This window comes from Mustela lutreola, chromosome 2 (assembly GCF_030435805.1).
Source record: "Mustela lutreola isolate mMusLut2 chromosome 2, mMusLut2.pri, whole genome shotgun sequence".
Lineage (NCBI taxonomy): Eukaryota > Metazoa > Chordata > Mammalia > Carnivora > Mustelidae > Mustela > Mustela lutreola.
The window spans coordinates 216,733,594-216,750,830 of record NC_081291.1 but is presented as its reverse complement, the minus strand read 5'-3'; the positions used below and the strand labels follow the sequence as shown (position 1 = coordinate 216,750,830).

Here is a 17,237-nt window from a genome sequence, read left to right as displayed (position 1 = left end):
GCAGCATACCCACTGCTACACATGGGATTTCAGCGCAACGCTGCCCTCCACCTAGTTAGGACAACGAGAAATGTCCCCAGATGTCGCCAAGTGTCCTCCGGCGGGAACAGACCAAATCACCTCCAGATGAGAGCTACTGACTTACTGTGGTTATAAAGAATGTACTCTCCCTCTCTTAAGAAGAAGGGTCTGGGGGACTTGCAAAGATTCAAGGCCCCAGTAAGAGTGACTATAGATGTTAAAAATTGACTCCGAGTCGAAAATCACTGAAGCTTGGTGATGGATATACGAGGGGGCCTTACAGCACGCTCACTATTTTGTGTGTTTGAAATGTTTTCTAATAGCAAAGATAAATGTTTATGTTATGTTTAAAATTTTTCATAATAAAAATGATTAATGAGTAGGTTGAAGCGAGTGTGACCGAGGGGAAGGAAAGCAGAGGCAGTAAGTAGAAGGAGAACAAGTATGTGTGCCTAAGATCTCGTCCTGAGATTCCTACAACCAACGTAGGGAGAGCCTGCTCAGAAGCACCAGGGACTGGTGATTAAAAAATAACCCAGTTGCTCAGAACAAGCGCAGCTCTTCCTAGTAATGACGGCAATAGAATGGGAAAGTCGCCTTGGCTCAGAATCGGCAGAAATACACGTTCCTCGAGCTCCTCTGGAAATGCTGAATCAGACTCCAGTATGGGGCCCGAGAATGTGTCCTCTTAAGGAGTATTCTTTAGAAGTGGGTCAGTGAGACAAGATTAACGTGCAACCTGGTAAAAGTAATTCCGCGAGGAATGAAAACGATGCACTCCCATACACAGCTCTCCGGACATCTGGATTCATCCAAGAACACGCTTCAGAGCAGCCACCGTTTGGACAGCCTCAGAAAGATAATTTCTCTCTGACCTTTTAGAAAAGCCCAAGGCCGGGTGCCTGAGTGGTTCGGTTGGTCCAGCGATTGCCTTCGGCTCAGGTCATGATCCTGGGGTCCTGGGATGGAGCCCCACATCAGGCTCCCCCTGCTCAGCAAGAGCCTGCTTCTTCCTCTCCCTCTGCCTGCCGCTCCCCCTGCTTATGCACGCTCTCTCTCTCTCTCTCTCTGTCAAATAAATAAATAAAATCTTTTAAAAAAAATGTCCAAGGTTATAACCTCTGCTTCCTCTAAGGCAGCTGTCCAGGGGGAACCATCCTGGCTGGCTTTGCAGCTGGAGAGAGGACTTAAGCCCCCGTGGGAAAACAGAGCATCCTCAGAATGTTCGGGATACCCTACCCCGCCCCTCCTCCACTCAGGCTCCCAGGAGGGCTGGTCAGACGTCCCCTGAGGATGTTCCTGCAGAAACAAACCTGGTCTTTCAAATTTCAAAGTTTTTTTTTTTTAAGATTTTATTTATTTATTTGTCAGAGATAGAGGGGGAGAGAGCGAGTGAGCACAGGCAGACAGAGAGGCAGGCAGAGGCAGAGAAGCAGGCTCCCTGTGGAGCAAGGAGCCCAATGCGGGACTCGATCCCAGGGCGCTGGGATCATGACCTGAGCCGAAGGCAGCTGCTTAACAACCTGAGCCACCCAGGCGTCCCCAAATTTCAAAGTTTTAGGCCATGATCATTTTAACTGGAAAGAAATAGTTGCACTGATCATTAAAATGATAAAAACATCACAATAATGTATCAACTGGACCCTCCATTTTTGAAATTTACCTTCCCATACACACAGAGTCAAACACACTGCAAAAGCAGATAAAAATGTATTTAAAAAAATTTTTTTTGGTCTATTTTCTTCCGGATATGTAAGAGAGAGAGAGAGAAAAAGGAGGATTCAGTGATCCAAACCCTTGAAGATTCAGGCAACTTTAAGAGAAATGTGGGCACAAAGAGCTCAGCTACTTAGGGAAATTTCAGTCCTGTGCCTGTCTGTGAGCTCTTGAGTGTGGCACGTTTGATGGTAATCTTCGATCTTCTGGAGGGAGAAGGATTCTTTCAGGCCCCAAACATACTGCATTTATATACCTGATACCAAGATGCGATGCTTAATTTCTGATGAAGATTCACCTATAACAAGCAGTCCCGAAGACCTGGGGACCTCAAGACTGAAGGCTCTTCACCCGACCTCAGAACGGCTCCCTGCACCTGCTTACGACCCCATTCAATCTTAAAACTCCGGCACTCCTCAAAACACTGCATTTGAATCACCACTTGTTAAAAATCATCTTAAGCCTCCCAGATCTGAGTAACTCCTATGGCTCTAGCTCAAATGTATAAAGTGCAGAAGGTGATGGAGAACAAGAGAGACATACCAGGCAAGAGGGGCCCTGCCTCCTTCCTGTCTCTCCAGGGCTTAAGAAATGCCTCAAACCCCTGGCCCTTTGAATTGGTTGGAGGCTAGAGAGTCCTTTTCTTTTCAGCTACCCAGTTCAGTTTGCTTGATGTCCACAAACACTGCAGCCAGTCCCTCCACCACGCAATAGGGCGCCCGCTGCGGTAGCTGGGATTCCTAGCAGAGACCATTGTGGTTTTGCTATTAAGTTACTTTCAGCAATTAGTGAATTTATTGTCCTAATTGTTTTCACATGGCTGCTCGACGCACATGCCTTACCTCGAGGCTGTCCTTCCAGTCTTGCCCCTGTCATCATATTTCAGCGTGATCGCTGCCCATCTCTCCAAACTGTCCAACCCCATCAAAAGCTGATTTGCAGTCAGGTCAGCAGGAAGGAGGAGGAAGAGTTCATTCCAAAGTCCACGGCATATTTGGATAAAACACAGAGAAATTTCATTTTGGCTCATTGGGGGTCTGAGAGTGTAGTCTGGAGGGAGGGAATAGCTGTCTGTGGTTAAAGCACAGGACAGTCCATATTCTCCCCAGCCTTGAACTTGCTGCCCTTCCAAATCCCAGCTCCAGCCCCACTTAATCCTCCTAAGGGAACAGCCTGGGACGTGGGGGCAGGGCTGACTTTCTCAGTTCCTGGAGAGCTTTGTTCTAGTCTCCCTGGCTGAGTCCCATTTGGAGGGTGCACAGAATCCAGCCAGACCTCCCTGTGGATGGGGTGGGGTGCTTTGGAGTCTTGGCTCTCTCTGGCTCAAGGCCTTGATTCCTTGGCGCCCTCCGCCATGGAAAGGTCACTGTCCTTCGCACGGACTTCCTCGAAAAGTGAGGTGGATGGCAGCCAAGTGGGGCCTTGGGTGGGGACCTGAGCGGGACATATATGTGACCCCGGTTCCTGGAGGGTGCTACCACCCACCTGACTGGCAGGCAGCACCCTTGTAATGGAAACCTGGTTGACACCAGCCGGGAGCTGGTGTGACTCCTGTCTTCTCGGGTGTCGCCCACTGGGTCCCCAAACTGAAACCCAGTTACTAGATCGCAGCCAGCGCTGGCGCAGCTTCGAGTAACAGGTGAAATCTGCGACACTGGCCCCCAGCTTCAGGCAGCTTGAAAACTCTTGTGCGACTCACCTAATAAATGGCCCCTACAGTCATGCCTTCTCTTTGTTGCTTTAGGAATCAACTAGAAAGCTGGGCAAGAAAGAAGGAGACGGAATGGGGTGGCCCATTACTTTTCAAGGAGCTTTTATGCATATTAGATCATCTTGGTCTTACCACACATTAGGGAAAGTGGGGAAAATTATAAATAGAATAATTTATTATATATATATAATATAAAACTATATGAATGTGTAAATCATAGCTGAGCATTTCAGAATGGGGTCCTGGAGCCAGCTGCTTGGAGTTCAAGTTCCAGCCTGACCATTCCTTAGCTAAGTGGCCTTGGAACCCGCTGCCTCCATTTCCCCTTCTATAAAATAGCCACAGATCCATGTTGCGAGGTCACTGTGACAACTGCATAAAGCACAAGTGCTCGAGCGCTCATTCTAGCGCCTAGTACATGCTAAGTGCTTGGTAAATGTCATCATCAAATAATAACATTTACTAAATTACTGTAAAAAAAATCCAAGAATTGCTAGACAGAACCGCATCTCTTGATTATCTTGAATGACTCCTCCAACATTCCTCCACGGGTAATTATTCAGATCATTCCCATCCACTGTTATTTCTTTATTGTTTTCCCGCCCCACCCCCCACCCAAACGGAGGCTCCAGGAAAGCAGGGACTTGTTTTTTTCACTGCTGCATCCTCCCTTCTCCCGCTTACACAGAGCTGGCACGTAACAAATGCTCAATAAATGTCTGTTGGGGGAAAAAAAAAAAAAAAAAGTATGGTAAAGGGCAGAGACCGGAAGAGCAGCTGGTGGGTCTCTTAGCGCCTCGGTGGAAACGGGTGTTCCTTCCGCCGCAGACGAGAGCCGCAGCCCCAGCCCCAGCAGACGGGCCCCTCCGCCCGCCCCCGGGATCTGGGGTGCCGCAGCCCGCTGGGGTTTTCACACTCCTGCCAGGCAGGAGGGGAACCTCGCCAGGTTGTGCTAATTAATCCTGTTTTATGCGCACACGTTGGAACCTGAAACGGAGAATGCAAATGTATTCCCAGCCAGAAGGCAGTGCCTGTGCCCGTGCTGGCAGGGGAGCCGGTTCTGAAGGAGGCAGCGCTCCCCCGGGTAGCGGCAGGGGCGGCCGCGGGCGGCGGGCGGGCGGCGGGCGGCGTGGGCACCCACAGCCGTAATTCCACTCCGCGCGTCAATTATTCATCGCTCGCCGCGCGCTTCGCTCTCGGGGCCACCCGCGGGCCGCTCGGGCCCCAGCGCCGGCGGCTCTCCGGGGCTCACCCTGCTCCCCGCCGCCCGGGACCGCGAGGGGCGCCGCCGCGCTCCAGCTACCGACCCCTGCGCGGTCATGAGCCGGTGCGAAGCCGCCCAGCACCGGTGAGTTCGGGGCTGCCCCTGGGCGTGGCCATCCCAGGCCCCTCTAGGATGCTTCCAACGCCTTGCTTTTGAGTAGTCTGGTTCAGGCTAGCCCTGAGGGTTTGCAGCACCCCCCGGTCCCCAGGAGGAAGGGCGCTCCCTGGCAGTCTGCCGCGGGCGGCTCAGCTGATCGGGGGACAGAAACAAAGGAATTCACGAGTATTTTCATTGTGACATGAAGGAGGTCTGGCAGCTCTGTTGCGTGAGGCTTGTTTTCCCAGGGCAAGTGAAGTCAGAATTTTCCAACCAAGGGGAGGGAATGTGGGAGTGTGTGAGGTTTATTACAACGTCTTAGAAGGTCTGCAACCAATTTCCACATAGCACGCGTGCACACACATGTGTGCGTACACACACACACACACACACACACACACGCACACAGCTACACACACAGAAAGAATCACAAAAGAGATATACATCCTAGGACAAAAAATGTAATTAGGTCCGTGGATACCAGACAGCTGCTACAATGACACTACTAGAAACAAAAACAAGAAAGAAAGAAAAAGACCTATGCCCTTGAGCAGTGCCCCTGATGGCCCATTCTCCCAGACATTTGGGCTTTTTTCAAGTTTATAGGGAAGGGTTTTGTATTTTGTGTTAAATTTTCATTGACAGAATTTTTTGCCTTATTGATCACTGGCCCTTAGAGAAGTCATGTAGTGAAAAAAAGGCTTTCAAAGTAGAGAATAAGAACAGTTTTATTTCTCCACGTAAACCAGCATGCTTCCTGTTAGGAGACAATGAACTCCATAAAACTCGCCTTTCCCTTTTTGCTTTGGCTGCTAGGAAGCTCAGAGCCAAGTTTTTTGGTTACAATCATTGTGACTTCTTTCAGAATTAGGACTAGGGCATTATGATTTCCATCCTTTTGTTATTTGGCTCTTATGTTTACACACACACACACACCTTTTCAGTAGTTTTCTCATAATTGTGATTTTTATTGTGAGACCTTTCAAATCATCATCATTGAAATAAATATGGTCAAGGTGAATGTGCAGAGTTTGATACATGGTAAGCCCTCACCAAGTAAGGGAGGAGGTTATTCTTCAGAAGATGGAAAGCTCTGTCTAAACTCTTGACTTCAGTGTTTTCTATACCAGACTGTTCACTTAAGGCTATTCCTCTCTCCCTAACTGGCACTACCATTTGCTTAAACCAGAAATTTCTTCCTTTCTCAACCTTAGCATCCAACCCATTAGCCAAACTTGTCAATTCCATCCACTTCTCTCCTACTCCATGGTCACTGTCCTACTTAAGGAAAAAATGACTCACTCAAACGGCAGCAATAGCTCCCACTCTTGCCTGCGTGTAATCGACTTGCTGCAGGATGGTGTTTTAAGACCTAAATCACATCATGTCCATGCACATCTTGGAATTATTCGGTGGCCTCTTATCCACTTAGAATAATGCAGAGCTGTTTGTCACTGGCAAGGTCAGACCCAAGGTTACCTGAGGCACATCTTCAGTCATTCTCCTCCGACTCCTCCTGACCTGCTTCCTGTGGTTCTGGACTTAGTATTCTCTTCAGCTTTCACCGCACTGATTCCCTCCTTCCCTCGTCTAGGTGCCCTGTTCTTCCTCAGAGACTCTCCTCAACCTCTGCGCCCCCCTCGTTCTCGTCAGAGTAGGGATGCGATTTCAGAGGGCGATGCTGCCCAGTGTCCACCACTAGTCAATGGGACTCTGTTTTTTGTTGTTGTTGTGTTTAAGATTTTATTTATTTATTTGACAGAGAGAGATCACAAATAGGTAGAGAGGCAGTCAGAGAGAGAGAGAGGAGGAAGCAGACTCCCTGCCAAGCAAAGAGCCCATTGTGGGACTCGATTCCAGGACTCTGAGATCATGAAGATCATGAAGATCATGAGCCGAAGGCAGAGGCTTAACCCACTGAGCCACCCAGGCACCCCAACAGGACTCTGTTTATTTCCTTTTGAGAACAAATCAATTTGTACTGAGGTGTATTTATATATACAGGTATAAACACACACATATTGTTTGTTTGCCTGTTTTATTACTTGCATCTCCCACTAGACCTTAGACACCATGAATGCAAGACCCTCATCTGATTTATTCACTGATGTAAGTTCTTGTCTAGCACAGTGCCTGGAACATAGTAGGTGCTCATTAACTGTTCTTAAAAGATTCAAGTAAATGATTTGAAGCTCATTCTCAGTATCCCTTAAACTGACGTGAGGCGCAAGAGAGACTCTCTAGCCAACAGTCTGGAGTGAGTCAACATAAGATGTGTGGCTCTGATTCCATGGTTAGAAGCTGGGTCATAGCTTCACGGGTCAGGCACGAGTTGGAAGCATGTTCGTTTGATGACTGGAACTGGGAGGGATGTGACGGGGCTATTTTCAGCCTCCAGCGCGGTGCTATTGATATTCTGCCCTGTTTGCTCCCTCTTTGCATGTATATGTGTGTGTACACACGTGTATGTTTCATGTTGTTTTGCTTATCCATTTAAAAGTAAACTGTAAACAATCATGAAACTTCACATTAAATATTTCATTCTCCCAAGGACATTTTCCTGTATAGCCACAGTAGCATTGTTAGACCCATTAAAATTAACTTCATTTGAACATCACCTATCATCTAGTTGCCGTTCGAATTTTTCCATTTGCATCAAAATCTCTTTTACAGCTAGAGTTTTGTTTTATTTTTCCTTGAACCAAGATCCAATTAAAGGTCAACATATGTAGGTTGTTGAGTCTCCTTATCTCTTTTAATCTAGAACAATCTCCCAGACTTTTTGGTATCGTTTTGACTTTTTTTTTTTTTTAAAGATTTTATTTATTTATTTGACAGAGAGAGATCACAAGTAGGCAGAGAGGCAGGCAGAGAGAGAGAGAGGAGGAAGCAGGCTCCCCGCTGAGCAGAGAGCCCGATGCGGGACTCGATCCCAGGACCCTGAGATCATGACCTGAGCCGAAGGCAGCGGCTTAACCCACTGAGCCACCCAGGCGCCCCTCGTTTTGACTTTTGAACTGTCCGATCCAGTTGTCTGATAGAAAGCCCAGTGTTCTGGATTTGTCCTGGCTGTGGATTTGCTTTTGCTTAAGCGGTGTGAACACCCTTCCTTAAGATATGAAACTGAACGTCTGTCTATGATCCGCTTCCTCAAGATATGGTACTGTGTGGCCTTATTTATACACTGTCTACACCTAAAAAGAATTTAAGGCAGCTTACGATAGAATTGGAAGCCTGTTGAATAAAAGATAATTTTTTTTTTTTTTTTTTTTTTTTTTTTTTACCATGTAGGAGGGTGGGAGCTAGGATGAAGGGGACAAATACGCCAGAAACACACACTGATGTGGTTAACGTGACTCGACATGAGATGTGACGGCAAGTTTTCTGGCTGCCAAAGCAAAAACTTAATAACAACCCAAAACACTAAAACGTTGTCTTTAGGAAATATGAACTTCGGCTGTACTAGATTGCAAAAATAATTTGTCCCGTGGAGTCTTATTAGACAAATGACATCAAACAAAATAACAAGGAGCATCTCCTAACAGTTTCATCCGTGATTTAGGAACACTCTTCATTGAGCTGCTTCTGTACACACAAGGTCAATGCCAAGGACACAACACTAAAATGGAATGCAGTGAAGGGTTTTTTTTGTTTTTTTTTTTTAATGAGTCCAGTTTATGTAAGTTGATTTCCTGATACTAGCAGAGAACTGGCACACCCTGAGGATGGTTAGACGAGAGACCGCCTGGCCTTGACCCTTGTCCTCAATTCCCCGCTGCGGACGCTGGCCTCCCCTGGCCAGGTCCTCAGAAGGGGGCAAGTCCCCACTGAACCCTGGAGATAGAGGTAGAGCTAGTGCAAGGGTGGCTGCAAAGATGAAGCTGGGAGAGCCTGAAGCATGGGCTTCGGAGACAGGCAGCCCCCCTCGGCCCGTCCCCACCCCACTACCTCTGTACGAAGGTGGCCACAGCTGGACTTGCAAGCTCTACCAAGATTTTCTGAGAATTTGTTTTCTGTCTGCATAAGTGCAGACCCCAAGCTCAGAACAGCACAGCCATGCTGTTTTCCCCTGTCCTTTGGAAAATACTTAGAGAGGAGAGAATGAGGATGGATTTCCATTCTCCAGGAGGAGGGAGGACATGTGTGGCCCCTTTCGTGCCATCTTGCCTCCACCTCCAGGCAGGCCACCGGAGTGGGTTAACTGTAAGCGTACCCCATGCAACTACCCAGCTTAGTATGCCCATTCAAACTCTGGAATGTGTCTGCCAGAAAACCACAATACATTAACTTTCAATTACACATTATGTAAGATGTCACCGAAATTCTGGGCAATAGAGAAAGTCCCCCATAAACTCACCACTCCTGAAAATCAGCTAAGCCACTTGCTCTCACAGAATCTCCATGAGCCCTCCTGTTCTCTATCAGGGTACCTGTTTATTCCCTTCTGCAGTAAAACTTGCGATTACCCATGTATTTATTTTTTAAAGACCTTATTTATTAATTTGACAGAAAGAGAGCACAAGCAGGGGGAATGGCAGACAGAGAGAGAAGCAGGCTCCCCGCTGAGCAAGGAGTCCTATGTGAGGCTCGATTCCAGGACCCCAGGATCATGACCGAAGTCTAAGGCAGATGCTTAACCAAGTGAGCTATCCAGGTGCCCCTTCCATGCATTTATACTTAGATGTATATTATATACATATATCTATACTCGTATTCCTTTACAGTCTTTAAAATATTTTTTCATATTTATAATTATAATTTGTATATAGTACCTTTTCTCACTTAATTTCATATCATGTGTTTTTTCCCCTTACTGCATAATCCTTAAAAAATCATTTTTTAGGGGCGCCTGGGTGGTTCAATGGGTTGAAGCCTCTGCCTTCAGCTCAGAACAGCATAGCCATGCTGTTTTCCCCATGATCTCAGGGTCCTGGGATTGAGCCCCACATCAGGCTCTCTGCCCAGCGGGGAGCCTGCTTCCTCCTCTCTCTCTGCCTGCCTCTCTGCCTACTTGTGGTCTCTCTCTCTCTGTCAAATAAATAAATAAAAATCTTTAAAAAATCATTTTTTTAAATAAATAGGTGATTTTCCACCCAATGGATGTACTACAATTTAATGAGCCACTGCCCCATTTTTGGACAAAACTTGTTGTTTCATGACTCCTTTTCATCCTACATGAATCACACTCCCATGTCTATAATGGTAAGAGCAGGGGCGGCTGCCACTCTTGCTGGTTTGGGAGGGTTCGATTCTGCCTTCCTTAGAGGGAAAGGCGATTCTGTTTCCTCCGGTCGTGGCTGGGAAAGACGCAGCCGGGTCAGCTCAAGTTGTGTCATGGTATTAACATGCAAGGGCTGGCGGCGGGCGATGACCTGGGCTGTCACGTGAATGAGAACCCAGAGCTGGGCGGTAAGCGGAGGCAGGGCACGTGCTCCTGCTGTGGGGTGTCGGGAGACGGGCTGCGAAGGAGTCTGTGTGTCACCGTGATGGGGGAGTGCCGTGGGGACTCAGCCACCCCCGCCTCTCCAGTATGTTTGCATCCAAAGCACACTGTGTATTCGCACGAAAGAGGGACCTGAAGGACCTCTGGGTATCAGCCCCCTGCAAGATGGGGAGCTGTGAGCTCTCCGGAAGCCATGTGTTTTTATCATCCTGTACTTGTCAAAGAGCTTTGAAGTCCTGATCTTTCTCCAGCTCCCGTGGGGCTTGTCCTGCGCTTTTCCCATAACTCTTCAGCATTGACCTTGTGGTATTTTTTTTTTCCGTGTGGAGCCTCTACACCTCCCCCAGGACTCTAGGATTCCTAAAAAGCAGGGATTATGTCTTTAAAACGATTAATTTCCATTAGCGTAACTTCCATTCATGTAATAAAAAAGTTTCCATTTCCATTCATAGACTTTGTTCTTTAAAAGAATCCTTTCACCCCAGTGAACTAAACTATTGCTGCTTTTCTGTGTTTGGCTTGAGCCCTGGGCTGCATGTGTACATCAGGTCTTGCCAAATTATTACATTGTTGCTGCCCAAACCCCTGTCTGTTCTTCGTCTCTGGCTTAGTCTGACCATCAGCATTCTCCCACGTTGGCCCAACATACAGGTAGCCATCATTTTTAAAGGCTCTGTGGGGCGCCTGGGTTGTTCACTCGGTGAAACATCTCACTTTGGCTCAGGACAGGATCTCAGGGTCCTGGGATCCAGCCCCGCATTGGGCTCCCTGCTCAGCAGGGAGTCTGCTTCTCCTTCTTCCTCTGCCCCTCCCAGCACTCATGCTGTTTCTCTGTCTCTCTTTCTCTCTAATAAATAAATAAAATCTTGAAAAATAAAAAGTAAAGGTACTGTGCTAGCCCAGAGACCAGTGGAGCTCACCTTTGCTTAACTCTTTCCCAAGCTCAATACAAAGGTAAACCCACAGTTACAAACCGTGAGCCTCTGAAAACACAGCCACAACACAGGGTGTCAAGCGGCTAGTGCCCCGTCTCTACAGTTCGGTACTGAGAGGGGAGCAGTTCTGGAACCCCCTCCCAACAGCATGGCATCAGGATAGACCCTTCCCCAGGCTGACTGTCCCCATCTCTCGCTGTTCAGCCGGACCCCGACGCCCCCAGTTCCTCCTTCCCACACTTGCCGAGGGTGGCATGGTGAGAACAGAGCACAGAGGCGGCAGGCACGTGCTCCTGCCTGCTGGTGTGGGGTGTGAGGGAGATGTGGCCAGATGTGCAGTCCCGCCTGAGCTAAGCCTTGCTTGATTTCCGACCAGCGCGCCCACCCCACGCCCCCACTCTGCCCGAATGTATTTTCTGTACAGTTGGTTGCTACGCTCTGCTCTGGAATTTCAGACCATGCTGAATTTCCTTGTTTTACGGCTTGGAATTTCAGGAGCAGCACCACAGATGTTAAATGTGTGAGTCTCTTGGTGCTAGTAAAATAAACCTCAATCAAACAGGGGTGTCGTGACTCGCAGAGTTAGATAGCCTTTAATACATGATGTCAGTCACCAATACAGATGTTGCAAGTTGAGTCATTTGGTAGCACAGTAACTTTATATGGCCGGAGAGCCAGCTGTGAATATTTAAGGGAGGGGGAAAACTTTCTTTTTTTTATTTCTCTGCAAATATATTTCCGATCATAAGTTAAATATTTTCTTTAGTCAAAATACAGATTTCTCGCGCGCGCCATATTCCCCAGAGAAGCCCCTCCTATCCTCCTGTTCCTCAACTCCACCAAACAAGCTTTTGTATCCGAGATCTTTTGAGTCGAGGTTAGAGACTTGCTCTAGGAAAATGTCTGGAGCACATCTTTGAAAGCCAGCACCTCCCTTTGTTGTGAAGTAAAATATTTCCTGAGGGCTCGGAAGTGCCCCAGGGCTAGGATGGGGACGCTGAGGTTGGCTTCAGTCAAGGTCACATGGCGGCTACTGGGCAGAACTTGACTCCTGGTCCCACTGCTAGTGTGTGGTGCTCAGCGTGGTACCAGAGCATCCTCTCTGCAGATGAAATGCCTTCTGTGGTTGGGCAAATTAATTAAAAAAAAAAAAAAAAAAGGAAAAAGAAAAAACGCATTGTAATGTAGTTTTCATAGCTACCTGGAAAACCCAAAGGCAACAATGACTTCTCCATGAGCTATTTTACGAACTTCTTCCTATAACTCTAAACAAAAAGGCCATGAGAAACCCACATCTCCTCATTTGTAAAATAACGGAATTAGACCTGGTGAACTTGAGGTTTTATGGACCAGGAATTCCGTTTCTCCAGAATGCATTTAACTTGGAAATCCCAAACCTAAACGTGGTCAGACAATGTAATATTCTTCAGTGCGTAGGTTATGAAAAGTAAACGGGCACCTGGGTGACTCAGAGGGTTAAAGCCTCTGCCTTTGGCTAAGGTCAGATCCCAGGGTCCTGGGATCAAGCCCCACATCGGGCTCTCTGCTCAGCAGGGAGCCTGCTTCCTCCTCTCTCTCTGCCTGCCTCTCTGCCTACCTGTGATTTCTGTCTGTCAAATAAATAAATAAAATCTTTAAAAAAGTAAACAGATTATTGGTTACATAGCTAATACAGAATATATTCTCCTTAATTAAAAAAAAAATTCTCCTTAATTTAAAAAGTCAACATTACAGGAAAAAAACTGGAGGCCACCCTGTCCCACACCCCCAATTAACACCCTCCTGTCCCTCCTAGAGACTATTACTGGTTTGGGAAATATATATAATAGAGACCTTTAAAAACACATTTACAGAAACACAGACACACACACACACATATATCCCTAAAATATATATGTGTACACACATAAATATATATTGTTTTTAGTGGTTTTTTAAAAATGCTATTTGGTTTCACATCTTGTTTTCTTGGTCAGCAGTCTGTCTTGGAGATCTTTCTGTTTGTCTATAGAGATGTAAGCCCTTATTTCTTTATGGGGGTTATTGGAAGATTTGGTTCTGGCCTCCCTCCGCCGGCCGCCTCCTTGCCGCTGGCACTTTGCCTCTACCAGGTGCTTCTTTTTTTTTTTTTTTTTTTTTTTTTAAAGATTTTATTTATTTATTTGACAGAGAGAGATTACAAGTAGGCAGAGAGAGAGAGAGAGAGAGAGAGAAGGAAGCAGGCTCCCTGCTGAGCAGAGAGCCCGATGCGGGACTCGATCCCAGGACCCTGAGATCATGACCTGAGCCGAAGGCAGCGGCTTAACCCACTGAGCCACCCAGGCGCCCTCTACCAGGTGCTTCTAAAGCAGGGATCCTCCCAGTCCTCCCACTGTTTGAATTACCTCCCCTTTCCCGCTGCTCGCCTGCACAGCCCTATCAGCCCTGCCCTGCCCAGGCGGCCCTCTCTGCCGCCTGCCTCTGCCTGCATTCATCCTTCGCGGCACCGTCTGTGATCAACGCACGTGTCCTGTGATTCCTTGCACTTCACCTAGGTCTTGTTTCTTTTTAAAGATGTTATTTATTTATTTATATATTTTAAAGATTGTATTGCTTTATTTGAGAGAGAGAGAGAGTGCACGTGCGAGCAGGGGGAGAGGCTGAGGGAGAAGGGACGAATCTCAAACAGACTCTGCACGAGGGGCTGACGAGGGGGCTCATCCCGCGACCTCCACGACACCACCCAAGCCAAAACCAAGAGTCAGTCACTCAACCTACGACGGAGGCACCCAGCTGCCCCTCGTTTACATCTGTATCAGCTCTTCATCTTCCCTCATTACATCTTCACGTAACTCTAACCCCCCTCTTCTACCAGACGATCTCTGTGAAGACGGGGTCATTGTCTGTGTTTATTCACCCACCCGGCACCCACGCTCCAAGTCGGGCACGTAACAGGTGCTCAGTAAAGGGCGGTGGGCTTGCTTGAGCTGGGGCAAGGGGACAGGTCAGGAGAAACCACTGCACAAAGTTGAGGGCAGACAGAAGGCAGCCTCGGTGAAGAGCGGCCTGCAGCCGGGGCCCCTGCACAGCGGGGAGCTGCCCCAGAGCACCCCCCAGCACACTTTTCCCCTAAGGAGACTCAAGGCAGCTTTTTTTGTTTGCAGAGCACGGTCTGTGAAGGAAATGGAATCTGCAAACCAGCTTCCCACCGTGCTTCTGTTCCTGTTAAAAATAAACTTAACTCTATCTAGGAGGGTTTGTTGTTTTGTTGGTTTTTTTTTTAAAGAAAGAAAATACTCCACACTCCTCCCAAACCTGCCTTTGAGCTACAGCCTGATGTGAAGATTTAATCTTTAACAGAAGTGGAGGGTGAAGCATAAACCAATCATGGAAATGCTAACCCTTTTAATCATCCTATTAAAATCTACCTCCCGCGAGTGGCTCACTCGGGCATCTGTTTTGCGAGATCCTCAGAGAGGAACGGATTTAGCTGGCATCCAGACATGACGTTAACATAACATACGAACTATGTTAGCAGTATAAGGCATTTCCTTAATTCCTTAATACACTTATTTCATTTGTTGGGTAAGGTTGTCTTTTTAGACTAACGAGTACAAATAAGGGATAAAAGAAAATATTATAGAAAAATTTCCATAGTAGGTCATTCCTCCGAACCCCATACAAGTTACTGAGGCAGACTGATCAGAAGGGCTCATCAATGGGGTAAGGACTGGATTTCTCACCTGCGGGAGATGTGGGGAGGAGATAAAGAAATAAAGCAAGCTGTGCGTTTTCTCTGTGTTAGAACCGCCAGTAAATATAGGTACAGATCAGGGAAAGTTTTTTGGTCTTTATTTTTTTCCCCCTTAGTTGAAGCAAACCCTTTGTATGAAAAGATGCATCCTTTCAAACATGATTAATATGTCTTGCCTGTAGCTTTCTGCTCAAATTATTTGTAATTCTAGTGAGGAGGAAGCATTTCTTTCTAGCCAAAACAGCCGTCTGGATGAATACAAATGAGTTTATAAAAGGGGTAAACTGGCGGGCAGGTGACCTTCTTTGTTTGAGTTCTGTTGCTGAATGTTGTCAGGTACAGCCTGACTCGCATTCTCCTTGGGCTTGGTGGATGGAGTGCCCTGGCAAGGTTGCAGCTCACCCCGTAACAGACTCTGCCTGTGGTAGGGATGGAGGAGCGGAGGAAGGAGGAAGTCATTTCCAGAAACTTCTGCAGCTTCCAGAGCCTTCTGCGGCCTCCAACCCGTAGATTATTTCATTGAGCAAAACTGATTTGCCAGCAGCCAGACTAGAGCCCGGTGAGTCACCCGTCTTCAGGACAGGGACAGACGCCCCTTCTATAAATGGGATGGTTCAAGGGACCCACATTCCTTGGAATTGACTCATGGGGAAAGGACCCCAGCCTGGCTCCTTAGCTCTGCCCTCCTGTGAGAATCAGTCAGGAAGGGACCCGCGGCCCGGCCCTCCTGTGAGAATCAGTCAGGAAGGGACCCGCGGCCCGGCCCTCCTGTGAGAATCAGTCAGGAAGGGACCCGCGGCCCGGCAGGAAGAGCAGAAACCCGGAAGTAGAAACCAGGGAAAAATTGGAATGTTCCAGAAAGAAGGGTGGCCTACCACTTTGGCCTACCCCAGTGCACAGAAGTTAAAAGCTTAAAATCAGATATGTGAGTTCAAATCCCACCCAGACTGTGGGACGTGGGCAGGCTCGTGCTCCTCTCCAGTCTCACCTGTCCTGCCGGGAAACGGAGGGTGATAACAGTACCTGTCCCAAAGGACAGCAGGCTCGACGACATGACTTAAGAGGGCAAACTCTTGCCACACTGCCGAGCACATGGTAAGGACTGAAGAAACGTTAGCTTTGATTGTGCATACTTTATTCTTAATGTTATCCTTACTACTTGCTCATCTTTAACGGTAATTAAAGGGAGTGTTAGTTTAAAAAATTAACTTCAGGGGCGAATCAAACAGAGAGGTTGAAAACCAAGGATGACAACGTTGTGTCAAACGTCGAGGAGTGATAACTAATATTTTTAAAAGTAAAAATTCTAACGCAACTTTGAACAAGAATTCAATGAGTCAGTCTGGATGATCCCATTGGAATTTTTTCCATTAATTTTTGTCACCCCAGCTCTGGGGTTTAGAAAAAGGACATCCTGGTGATGACCCCTTCTCAAACCTGAGCTTAATTATCTTAAACAGCAAAAACAAGCTTTTCTTTCTCTCTAAGTAACAGAAAATAAGCAATATGAAAAAAAAAATTAGGAAATTAAATTTAGCTGTCCTGGTGAATACCTTTAACATTGACGGTTCCTTTTCCTGCCAAACATGGTGAACTGTTGTTTCTCCTATTTTCTCCCTAGAGAGTTAAGAAATTATTGCATGATAAGTCATTTATCTTTAGTGCAGGTACAACAAGCCTATAACCACATATGACCCAAAATGGGGAATTCACATCACATTATTTTCCATGGGTGAGTAATGGACGGGAAATGGGAAATGTCACTACAAGGCTGGCTGGCCATCTGGCCAAAGCCGCTCTATGAATACAGCAGCTGATCTACGTGGAAATATTAAAGCAACAAAGTCTGAATCTGTTTTGCTTCTCCAGGGAACCTCAGTTCATGCATGGAAGGAAGGCAATAAAGTCCAATTATTCTAGACGGGGCTACACAAGGCGTAGGAAAATTATCTCATGTACGGTAATTCTAAAGCTAAGTATTTTTTAAAATCGCCATCCGTCACTCTGAGTAACAAAATCAAACAAACTGATCAATCTCTAAGGAACTACCCATTAATCAAAAGACGGTGGTGAGATGTTGGCAATTTTTCATTATTCCACGTGTAATGTTTTAAATCTGACGTGCTGACAGGGTGGTCCAAAAATACGAAATTATCACGTCCAAAAGGAAGGACAGTTAAGCATCACGACGTTGGTCCGTTTGTGCCACGGAGCCCCACGTTTTCCCTTTGAGAGTGGTGCTTTCTTCTTATTTGGAGTGCACGGTTCCCATAGTTGACAATGACAAGAGAAAGAGGCTCTTACTGCGAGCTTGACCG

General features: G+C 47.0%; 1 protein-coding gene across 3 annotated transcripts in view; it reads left to right on the top strand.

Moving 5' to 3' along the window:
- Positions 1-4,477: 4,477 nt before the first annotated feature.
- The window catches only part of CLDN14 (claudin 14), a 59,844-nt gene continuing 47,084 nt past the window's right edge, over positions 4,478-17,237 (top strand). For 2 of the 3 annotated variants that reach the window (XM_059164700.1, XM_059164699.1), the window contains exon 1: positions 4,550-4,796. The gene's annotated coding sequence lies outside the window, so the exon portion shown is untranslated. Of the gene's footprint in view, positions 4,797-17,237 lie in introns of all 3 variants that reach the window. The other variant, XR_009351224.1, reaches the window with a different exon arrangement.